Below are 12230 nucleotides of genomic sequence, written 5' to 3'. Positions count from 1 at the left end.
ATGGTCAAAGAAGGTACAAAACTATTTACAAAGCACAATCTCCACTTTATCAAATATATGCATGTACAAGTAGAGAAAAAACTAGAAAGAAATGCTCAAAATATGAACAGAAATAGAATTACAGGCTTTAACAAACTTTTTGATTTGAGCCTGTGGTACTTTAATTTACATTTTTAAAAATTTATATTTTAAACAGAAAATACAAGCATACCATAAAGAATATAAAAGGTATAAATCAAAATGCAGTTTTAAAAAAAGTCCTTTCCCATGACTGTCCCTGCCCCAGAGGCAACCACAGTTATAGGCTTCTTGTGTGCGCTTGGAGAAGTAGTCTATGTACATAGAAGCCCGTATGACCTCCAACCATATTTGGGTTATGGTTTCCTGGGTGAGCAGTTACCCCGGGAAAGAAGAGACTAAAGACTATTTTTCCTAGCTTCCTGTCTTCCCCACAAATTCACTCTAAGAGGATCATAATCAGACAGTAGAATAGAGTTTGGAGACCAGGAAACATAAGGACTTCCTAGAACTAAATCAAATGGAAACATTTCAAGTACGAAAGGAAATATCCTCTCCATTTACATAGAGCCTATGCTGAGTAAATGACTTTGTAACTTTACTTCATCCTTTTCATTTACATAGGGCATACACACACCAAGTAACCTCTAGAGGGTGTTTAAACCTCAAAAAATTCTGTCACAGGGTTCTTGAGCCCCTGTGTTCGGGCCCTCCCCCACCCTGTGGAGTACGCTTTTATTTTCAATAAATCTCTGCTTCTGTTGCTTCGTTCTTTCCTTGTTTTGTTTGTGCATTTTGTCCAGTTCTTTGTTCGAGATGCCAAGAACCTGGACACCCTCAACCGGTAACAGTAGCATTTGTCTTCCCACAATAAAAAGGCCTGTCCTGGTATTTTGGGACTTCTCTTGTCCTACAAATTTTCTCCATGTTGCTCCCTAATCCTCTGACCGAAGTTTTCATGCACCAGTGAAGATAAAAGGCTAGACATTAAGTTTGGGGTAAGCTGAGCCCTGCAAACTTATTTGAGCTGCCTGCACAGAGGTGAATCAAATGGCTGTTAACCAATAACCAGTCGCCTACTGTCTTGCCCCTCTGACCCAGTGCTTCCCAAGCTTTAGTCATTTACATGCCCACTTCAGGGTTTTTGCTTATCCACCTATTCTCTTAATTTTTTTCTCTAAATTAGCTAACTTTTTCTTCTTAAATAAATATTTTAAAGGAAAATTTTACATTACAAAGTAGTTTTTTCACATTTGTTTTTTAAATATATAACTTTTAAAATTATTTTAAAAACCCTTGAGTCCTTGGATTGAACTCAACTCAAGGGATCCTCCTGTCTCAGCCTCCTGTGTAGCTGGGACTACTGGCACACACCACTGTGCCTGGCTTTACAGTAGTTTTCAAATGCACATAGGAATATAATTATCAACATTTTAAAATGTGTCTGTATACCTAGTGGTCATATTTGAAATATTTAACAACCCAGAATGATGGAGGCAACATGAACAAGCAGTAGGGCTCGGTTGGCTCTTCCTGCCTGGGTGTCAGCCTACATTGCCTATGTAAAATCACCCTCTATGCCACCAGTGTTGCATTTAACATATTTTAGAAACCCTGCTAGAATCCATGCAACTTTCTTTTGCTAAATTAATCTTCCTAAAATACAAATCTGATGTTGCTTTCCTGATCAAACATTGTCAATGCCAACTTCTCCACAGTGCTTAGAGATGAAAGTTCAAACCCCTTAAGTTGGCATTTAACGCTTCTGAATTTGACTACAGCCTACCTTTCCTTTATTCATGTAGTGGTTATTTATTTATAGAACATCTATTATGTGTCTTTCCAGCTTTATCTCCTACTGTTACCTTTAACATATCTTAAACCCTAGCCATGCTTAAGTCCCAGAACATACCCTACTCCTCATCTCTGTTCTTTTGCTCATACTATTCTATTCTTCCCTGCTATAGCACCCTTCCACATCCAGCCATCTGCGTCTGTCAAAATCCTACATAAACTTCAGGACTCAGTTCATGACTTCTCCTCCATGAAACCATCCCACACACTTCTGGACCAGAAATAAGTCTCTCCCTCCTCTTTCCTCCTATAGCCTTTGTCCATCTACAAAGTATTAAAGCATTATCAGAGTTACATTCATGCCTGACTTCACTTCCTTGCAAAAACGAGTATGTTCCCAAAAGTGATTTCTTCCCCTATCCAGCATCTAGCCTACTCCCTTGCCTTATTTAATCATGTTTCTTGAACTAATATGAACTGTCTCCTAGCAACAGCCCTGCCTATCCTACAGTATCTCACATTACAGAAATGGAAATTAGCCCTGGGAACATACATTTATTGGGTTGTCACTTGTGCAAAGATACCTGCACTGGGAAGTTTTCCAAAACTTTGCAATTGCTTTGCAGGCCACCGTGTTCTATTGTTCCATTGGATTGCATATTGGTGACTAGATAGATTATTTCAAAAGACAAGGGAAGGAAAGTGTTGGAAATAGAAAGATTTGTAAGTTTTATCTGCGTCAACAAGTTGCAACTAGCATTCCATGTAAAAGATGCCAAGAGAGGGAGTCCCTTGTGAGTCAACCATGGTGCCCATAAAAACAAGGGGAAAACATTTCCAGATGCTTAGGCCCTAGGAAACTACACCGTCATTCTCCCTTAATTTCTGATATAACTGGAAAGATCATAAAGTATATTGCATGTCCATTTCTTGGGCTTTTACCCTAGATAGTTTTACTCTTTACCCTTTGTATTTTACCCTTTGTATTTTCTTTCCCAGTTAAACTTTTACCAGCTAAACACTATGAAACTCGCCTTTAATTAGGTCCTTAATTAGGCCTCAATAAATGGATATGGCATTTATTCAGAACTTCTTAGATATGCACCTGCCTTATAGGGAAAAAATCCAGAAACTCATAGGAAGAACAACATAAGCAAAACTACCATGCCTTCTTAAAGTGTCAAACTCTTTGAAGAGATCTCCAGGTGGGAAACAGCTCTGAGTTTCATTTTCCTTTAAGATTCTTCCACTTTGATTCCTACGACACCAACTCCAGCAGCTGCCAAGGCCTGCTTGTTCTTTCTTTAAGGACCTGGTTTATGCATATCCAAGAGACATTTCCTTACCCTTTAACACACTTAAGACAGGAAAGAACTTTCAAAAAGACTTTGCAAAATGCCAAGGGGCACACAGAGGAAGTGAATATAGACAACATAAGAAAAGTTTGGGTAAGTAGTTCTCAACCAGTGCTCCTTTAGGGGGCACTTGGCAATGTCTGGAGACATTTTTGACAGTCACAACTGGGTAGGTACTACTGGTCTCCAGTGAGTAGAGCATCCTGTGTCTCCCTGCTATAGTACCTACAGCAGAGCTGCTGCTAGCCCTCCAACAATGCTCAGAATAGACCCCTGCAACAAAGAATTATGTCAATAGTGATGAGGTTGAGAATCCCTGGTCAGTTTATACGATTCCTAACTCTAGGGAGCCACTTTCTGAGTCCCAGTCCTACCTTATTCTAATTGCCATCTGAGACAACTATGTCCTGGCTCCAAAAGCCTGGGATCTCTTTTTTCTCGGCTCTTAACCTGTCCCCACATGAAGGGTATCATCCTTCTCATAACCCCTCCCTTCATCATCCTCATCTCTCTCCGCTGAAGAACAGAAAAGGAACATCCTCTTGATGTTACTAACTTACACATTTTCCATGCAATTCTGGTGTACAGGCCCCTTGCCTAGTTGATGATGCCATGCGTAATCTCACCCTTCAGGTATGACCTCACTCCTTACACCCATGACTATGGCTTTACCCTCCTATCCAAGAGCATAAACACACATTATGCAAAACAATCACAACACCCACTTAACACCAATGCTCCGTATACGGCCCCAGGTAAATCATTCAGATATAAGCTGCCTCTAACATCAACAGTTCTTGCAGCTGAGGAACAGTGGCCCAGATATTGTCATGGAGAGGAAGAGTCATTCAACAAATCCTGGTGCTGAGCCCTGTGCTTGGTGGTGGAGATAGCACCATGGAACAAGATAGATGCAGACTATACTATATAGATGAATCGATAAACTGGCAGTTATAATGAACTATATGCCAGGCCGGATGCTGTCTGCTTTATGTACATAATCTCTGTGATGATAATTATCCTGCAAGTTAGGTACTTTGAAGTTGAGAAAATAGGGTTCGGCGGTTAGAAACCTTTCCCCAGTCACACTTTTCTTAAGTTATGGAAGCAAGGTTCAACTTCATATCTATTTTATCCCTCCTGGGATATATCAAGAGGTGTTTTTAGAGCCCAAGCCCCATATTCTCTTCTGCCCCCTTCTGGTTAGCACAAATTTCATATCCTGCAGGAAGAAAAGTGAGAGTGGGAGAAAGACGCTGACTCGTGTTTCTCCCTGCTCCGCCAGCAAATGCATTGGCTCATTTGCCTGGTGGAAGAATTGATTATTTGTGCTGCAGATTGTATCACAAAGGAGGGATTGGAGATATTTTCCAGCATGGACCTCCATCTGCTATCCACTTTGTTGGAGTCAAATGAAATATAGAGACAAATCTCTAAATCTAAAATATTTCACTGGGAAGCAACAATTGCAATTCAGGGCAGACACACAGACCAGGGGGTCTTCAGTATGTCCAAAGAACAAAGAGAAGGTTGGAAGTTTTATCAGAAAGACAACTGTTACATATTGTTTTGAAAAAAACTCTCACTGACACTGAAGAAGCTTCTGGGAGCTGGCCAGCTCTGACTGGTGAGTGACAGAAGTAGTCTTAGTGTCCTTTGTTTAGGCAGTTACTAGGTAAAACCGATCACAGGGTTACAGCAGGCCATTTCATCAGCTGGGCTTGTGGAAAATTTAATTATTGGAGCAGATACTATATGATCCAAGTCTTTTCATCCAGCCCTCAACTCTGATTTAGTTGGTGATATGGTTTGGTTCTGCATCCCCACCCAAATCTCATCTTGAATTGTAAACCTCACATGTCGAGGAAGAGACCTGGTGGGAGGTGGCTGGATCAAGGGGGCAGTTTCCCTCATGCTCTTCTTGTGATAGTGAGAGAGTTCTCACAAGATCTGATGGTTTTTGGGGCTCTTCCCCTTCGCTCACAGTTGCTCTCCTGTCGCCATGTGAAGAAGGTGCCTGGTTCCCCTTCTGCCATCATTGTAAGTTCCCTAAGGCCTCCCCAGCCATGAGGAGCTGTGAGTCAATTAAACCTGTTTCCTTTATAAATTACTTAATCTCAGATATTTCTTTATAGCAGTGTGAAAATGGACTAATACAGTTGGGTATAACAAGAATGACTCAATTTATATAATCAACCTTCACATCTACTAGCAAGAGTATAATGCTCTGCTGGAAGATCAGAAGATGAGAAATTAAAATGTCTTTACATTATGACCAGACTCAGACAAGAGGAGTCATTAAAATGTCAGACAAGAGGAGAAAATGAAAAAATAGAGACTTGAATCTGCCAGCAAACACATTTATTAAATGGAGCTCAGGAGAGACTTGCAAAACTCCATCCTCACAAATGTCATAAGAATGGTCCAACACGATCATCCGTGGTACAGGGAGCATAGAGCCATCAGGTCTGGGCCCTGTTCTATATCCCAAAGACATCACAGTCAGGAGCCGTTAACCCTGTACTCTGGACCAACCCAAGATGGTACAATTGCTCCCTGTACTTGTGTAACTGCCTTTTCAAGTCTGGAAAAGATTAGAATTGAATAAAGATGAAGAAGCAAATCAAAAACTTAAAAAACTAATAGCATTATGTTCGCTCTAGCAATCAGGTCTGTACTCATTAGGACAACTTAAAGGCTTAATTAAAGGTTTTTGAGAATATAGCAGATTAGAAAATCCAATGGATTAGCTTTGTGACTTTCATTTGAAAAGTGTAATTGACTTTGACTTCTAATTTTAGGTTAAAGAGCATAAGTAATCTTGAACAAATATTTAAACAGCATTTACTATTTAAGAGAACAAAAGGGTAACTATACTTTATAAATATGATTTATTGAATGTACAAGAGTTAATCTAAGTACTTAGAAAGATTTTGCTTGTTAAGTCATAAATTTTCCTTGTCAGGCATTTGAAGCACTTAACAAAAATTAAATTGTATGTATAAGTGTAGTTTCAAATGTTTAAGGAAATTTAATTAATCTTGTAAGTGGGAACAATGTTTAGGGGAACTTAATCTGTTAATGTTGAGTTACTCTAACATTAATCTGAGGCCAATTAAAGGTGATTGTTCTTGTTTTGTTCGCTTTATAAAAAGTCTAACAAGATTGCTAAATTTAACATAAAGGCTTTAATACTGTTTTAATATTTGTAATTTTAAAAAACATTTTAGTTTTAAGTACAAACAAGAAAATCCTAAAAATAGTTCTTTCCTGACAAAAAGACCCCTCCATGAGCATTTTTTAAGAATGTAGGTGACAGATAATGTGACTAGGAATGCTTCCCAAACTTTTTCAAGGACTCTGGAAGGATGAGAGATTATTTAAGTGGCCAGCTGCAAATATACATTGGCTTTGACATCTCAAATATTATCTTTAAAAATAAATGTTGTACTTCATTCCATATTAACACTGTACTCTCAACGGACCCAAGGTGGTACAATTGCTCATCTTTTTAACATGAAAATATTTTCTCTAAACACCTTTCAAGTACCTTACAAGTATCCTTGCTAGAGAAGCAAAAGCTGAGACCACGAGCCCAGTTCAGCTGGAGAATATGGTTCTTATGACACATACTAACAGGTATTCTCCAGTCCCACCGCCCACCTCTCCATCTCCACCCCAGGGTTACTATTGTGAGAAAGCTGCCTTTCAGATGCCTTGAGATCTTAGATCTTTTGTATAGCAAAGAGGGAGTTTAAAATAAGCCAGCCCTCCCACCTCCCATTTCCTGCCACTGTTAGAGCCCTTCAAATGAGCTTGGGCTTCTCTGGTTTGCACTGGAAACCACCTGTGCTGGTTATTAAAGTATTGTTTCTCATCTCCAAACCTGCCTTTCATAAACTGCTTTGCGATGCTCTGGCTGAACTTGGCAAAAAAAAAAAAAAAAAAAAAAAAAAAAAAAAACTCTGTTCTTTGGCCTGCTTACTACCCTATTCGGTCCTGCCAATAGGGGGCACTAGAGAGACGGCAAGATTAGCAGGACACTTGTTGCAGACTCCAGCTTTTGTCAACATACCCGGAGCCAGCCTCATTTTACCCTCGCAGTGGTGCCAGCACCACCCGGATACGGCTTCCTCCCCAGGGATCTGCATCGCAGCTCCAAGAGGCTCCTCCTCGAAATTTCTAGATTCTAATAATCCCAGCAACTTCCTTTTGCTCCCACAGCCCTGTGGGGCGGTAGCTACTTCCTGTGGTTATTTCTCTGTTCACACCGGTGTTCCCTTTGCTCCTTTAGCCCTCCAACACCGATACCTCACATTATCTTCTCTCTGTTGTAGTAGCCAATGTGGTTTCTGCTTTCCTGACTAGATCCTGACTCATACATTAGATTACACTCCCTGTTGCCCACTCACCTTGTTCCATTGATCCAGGCTCACAAGGAGAAAAGAGGAGTCGCCTCAGGCTCCAGGCCTACATTGAATCCAACCTCATTGGCCAGCCATATTCTGTGGGCACTCAGCAGCAAGCCCCAGTGTGTAGGGTGGTGCTCTGTTTCTTTTAATACTACCATAGAGAAGTACTTTCTGGGCCTGGCACCATGGCTCATGCCTGTAATCCCAGCACTTTGGGAGACAGAGGAGGGAGATCCCTTGAGTTCAGGAATTCCAAGCTGTAGTGAGCTATGATCACGTCACAACACTCCAGCCTGGAAGAGATAGGGAGACCTTGTCTCTAAAACAGAAAAAAATATATATGTTTTTTTTTTTTTTAAGAAAAGTACTTTTTGTATATCTTTGGATGTACAATAAAGTAGAATCTTATAAAAGTCCCTGAACTCATATTTTCATAAAGATTCTGTTCTTCCTGTCTTATATTTATACCTCATTTGAATCTCCCAACAAACCCATGAGGGAGGCAGGGTGGCATATCATGTCCATGACCAGGGAGAACCTGAGAGGGAGCTCCCTCTCCTGTCTGCTGTCACCTGGACCAACTAGTGGCAGAACTGAATCTCTTTATTTCTTCTCTCTTCTGTTTCCAAGATATGCTTAACACAATGATTTTTCTATTAATTTTCTACTGATGCATGACAAATGCCACAAATGTAGTGGCTTAAAACAACACTCATTTATCAGCTTGCAGTTCTGTCCATCACATGTCCAGCACAGAGTGGCTGGGCTCTCTGCTCTGATATCCCACTGATGAAATCAAGGTATCTGCTGGGCTGACACTGAGGAAAATTCATTTCCAAGATTATTCTTGCCATTGGTAGAATCCAGTTCCTTGCAGCTATAGCCTGAGGTGCCCATTTCATTGCTGTCTGCCAGGCAAGTGCCACTCTCTGTTCCTAAAGACTGCTTTCGTTCCTTGTCATCCCTTCATCTTCAGGCCAGCAACAGCACATTGAATCTTCCTTGTACTTCTAACCTCTGATCTCTTCTTCTGCCGTCAGTTAAAGAAAACACTCTCCTCTTAAGGAGTTCATCTGCTGGATACAGTGAATCCCACCTGTAATTCCAGCAGTTTGAGAGACCAAGGCAGGAGGATCGCTTGAGCCCAGGAGTTTGAGACCAACCTGGGCAACACAGCCAGACCCCCATTTCTACAAAAAAAAAAAAAAAAGGAAGGAAGGAGGGAGGGAGGGAAAGAGAAAGAAGGAAAGAAGGAAAGAAGGAAGGAAGGAAGAAAGGAAGGAAGGAAGGAAGGAAGGAAGGAAGGAAGGAAGGAAGGAAGGAAGGGGAGAAGGAAGGAAGGAAGGAAGGAAAGAAGGAAGGAGAGAGAAAGAAGGAAGGAAGGAAGGAAGGATGGAAGGAAGGGGAGAGAGAGGGAGAGAGAGAAGGAAGGAAAGAAGGAAGGAAAGAAGCAAGGAAGGAAGGAAGGAGAGGGAAGGAGTGGGGAGGAAGGGTTCATGTGATTAGGTCAGGCTCCAGGCTTGCTGGGATAATCTCCCTAATTTAAGAGGAATTATGCTTGTTAACATAATCTAATCATGGGGGTAAAATCCACCAAATTCACCGTCCTGGGATTATGCAGGTCTTGTGCAACACAGGTGAGAGGTCTTGGTGGCTTCTTAATTCTGCATACCACAGGACTTGTTTCCCATGGTGTTTTCTGCAGACTCCACCATCAGAATAGCTGAAGATAGCACATTAAAAATGAAGATTCTTTGGTCACAACACAGACCTCTGAATCAATCTTCAGGGAGACTGGATCTAAGAATCTGCACCTAACACAAACTTCTCACATGATTCTGATGCTCAAGAAAATTGAAGAACCTAGAATTTCAGAGTGGCATTTCACAGGCTGGGTTAGAACAGAGCATCATCTCCACTCTGTGTGGTGTGCCACCCAAATGCCGTCAGGACCTATGCACTCGCTTCTCCAGCTGGAGAAGGAGAGTATGAGCTCTTCCAGCTCCCAGGTGAGTCCCTCCAAAGGGGTTGCCCTCCTGTGAAAGGAGCAGCCTTGTCCTCTCTCTGGAAGCCGCCCATTTCCAATGAACTGTCAATGCGGTGGGTACCAAGACCTATTCTCTCCTTGCTTCAATGTGGGGCATATCTGAAGGGCCATCCCAGCTTTTGCTTTTCCATTGAGATCACCTGAGGCCTCTCCTGTTCGTGCAGTTCAACTTTGTCTCCCCCACCTTGCACCCCTTGCTCCTGTACAGGCATCCCAAGGGCTCTCCTCAAGAAACCTCACACCCAAATCTCCATCTCAATCTGTTCCCAGGGAGCCTGACCTAAGACATACACATAGAGTTTACTGGAGATCTGTCTTTGTCACTCTGTCTCAAATGATATACCCAATCTGTCATCATCTCCATGGCTACCTCATCCAAGCCGCCATTTCTCTTTCTTCTCCTCTCCCACATTATATGCCATTCTCTACACACCAACCCCAGGGAACCCTAATAGCCCTTGATGATTTCTTTGTTTGCTGCCTACTTCCTGCATTAGATGTAAGCTTGAGGAAGGCAGAGACTGTTTTTTGTGGTTGTTATTGTTCACCTCTGTCTCTCTGGCATAGAATAAAGGCTAATAAATGCTTGTTGGATAAATTACTGGATTAAAGCACCAAACTCTTGATGATACAAAAAGACACCATCAGTCAGGTATAAGCAAATTCAATTTTTTTTTTCAGTCCACCAGTACAACGGGAAGGTAATCTCCCATTGTAGCCAATTAAAATTAGAAAACGGACCTTGTACATTTTTCCCCCAAATTAGGTATATGAAGTTCATCTGGAAACTTTCCTTAAACATGAGGATTTTAGGTTACTTTTGGAAAATGTCAGGGAAAGAAGAAACTGGCCTCTGAGTCATTTTGGATCCCACTATCCAACTGTCATATCTTTTCTGTTACAAAATAGTTATATTCCAGCAATATGAGTTATAACATTAATATCTGAAGAGTAAATCTCATTCTCTCAGTGACTACCAAAATTAGTGGTACATTTTCTGAGTGGGGAGGGAAGAATAATTTATTGATAGATTCAACTGAAAACTCTTTAGAAGACACATGAGCCTCGTTCTGCATAATTCTGTAAGTTCTAATGCAGGTCCAGTGGATTTATTTAAAATGAGGGATCTGTATCACATTACTTGCCAAATGAGCTCGAGAAATGAAAAACACATAAATCATTCTTACCTATAGCTTCTTTTTTGGAAAGGTACTAATCTTAGCTGCAGTGATTAGTGAAGAAAGGAGTATATGTTCTCTGAGCTAGTAATTCCTGAAACAGGGTTCAGGAAAGGGCAGTTCTGTGACTCAAGTGCAGTTTTGGAATGACTTTTATGAAGAAAAAAAGCAATGTTTTCCAGGTAGTCAGAATAATTCAGACTCCAAAAGTATTACATGATTTATAAGAAGTGATTTGCCAGCCTTGGCTTCTTCAGAGGAGAAAAATCCTTGAAGGTATGTATGTATATTATGTATACATTTTTAAGTGCCAAAAAGTGCAAAACATCATAGTTAATTTAAAAGCAAAAATTCAAGATCATAAAAAGAGAGGGAAAGACTTATTCGTTGACCAGAGCAGACTTATGTGACATGCAGAGAATGAACTCTTGCCATATACATTTAGAGACCAATCATTTCAAGCCCATTAATAGTGCAATTGAGTACCCATGGGCACAGAGAGCCTTCCTAAGGTATTACAGCAAGTCACAAAGTCATAAACAAAACCCAAAAAATACACATCTTTGTGTCTGTGTCTCATGGACCTAGTTATTCCTGCCTAGATGCCAACATCAGTTTGAGAACCATAAAAATTTATTCGAACCAATAGCCAAGAAAGAAACTGAAAATATTTTCAAGAATTGCCTCTATATATGGGTTTTGGCATCAAGCAGTCATACTGCCTATAGTCTCACACTTGCAAAGAACAATTAATTCCAATGCAATATAAAATGTTCCAGGATTTAAAAAAGAATTACCCAATTTATTTTATAAAGCTAAAATAAACGACAGCAAACCCCAACATGACCAGCACAGAAAAGGAAAATATGAAAACAACATTTATTTTGGAGAGACTTCTAGCATTACATAGCCAAATTAAGTACGCAGGTGCCCTCTGACTCAGAAATTCCACTGGTGAGCACATATCCTGGAAACATTCCCAGGCAGGCTCAAGAGGGAAATGTACATGATGGATCATTGCAGCATGATGGTGGCAAGGAGATGGCATCGCTGGGAGAGTAAATGGGTAAAATGTGGTGCAGGCACACCACAGAGTATTTTGCTGAGGGTAGAAGCAATTAGTTGGACATAATTAGAGCAGTAGAAATTGATTTTAAAATATGGTACATAGTGAAAAACGCAAGAAACAGAACAATATAAAATATAATATAACTTAACAAACAATATGGCAAATCAGTAATATAAGCTTTTCAAAGACACATTCAAATAGAAATAAACATACTCATTAAAAGTATTGCTGATTGGAGACAATGGGACTAGGATATAAAATAAAGGAAATAAATAAATGCATGGCTGCATTCCAATTTCCATAGTCCCGAGTCCCTTTTGCCTTCATGGGTCCTTTCCTCCATTAGAAAAGTATTTA

The sequence above is a fragment of the Papio anubis genome, chromosome 3 (assembly GCF_008728515.1).
Source record: "Papio anubis isolate 15944 chromosome 3, Panubis1.0, whole genome shotgun sequence".
NCBI lineage: Eukaryota > Metazoa > Chordata > Mammalia > Primates > Cercopithecidae > Papio > Papio anubis.
The sequence above is the reverse complement of the archived record's forward strand: the minus strand, read 5'-3'. Positions refer to the sequence as shown.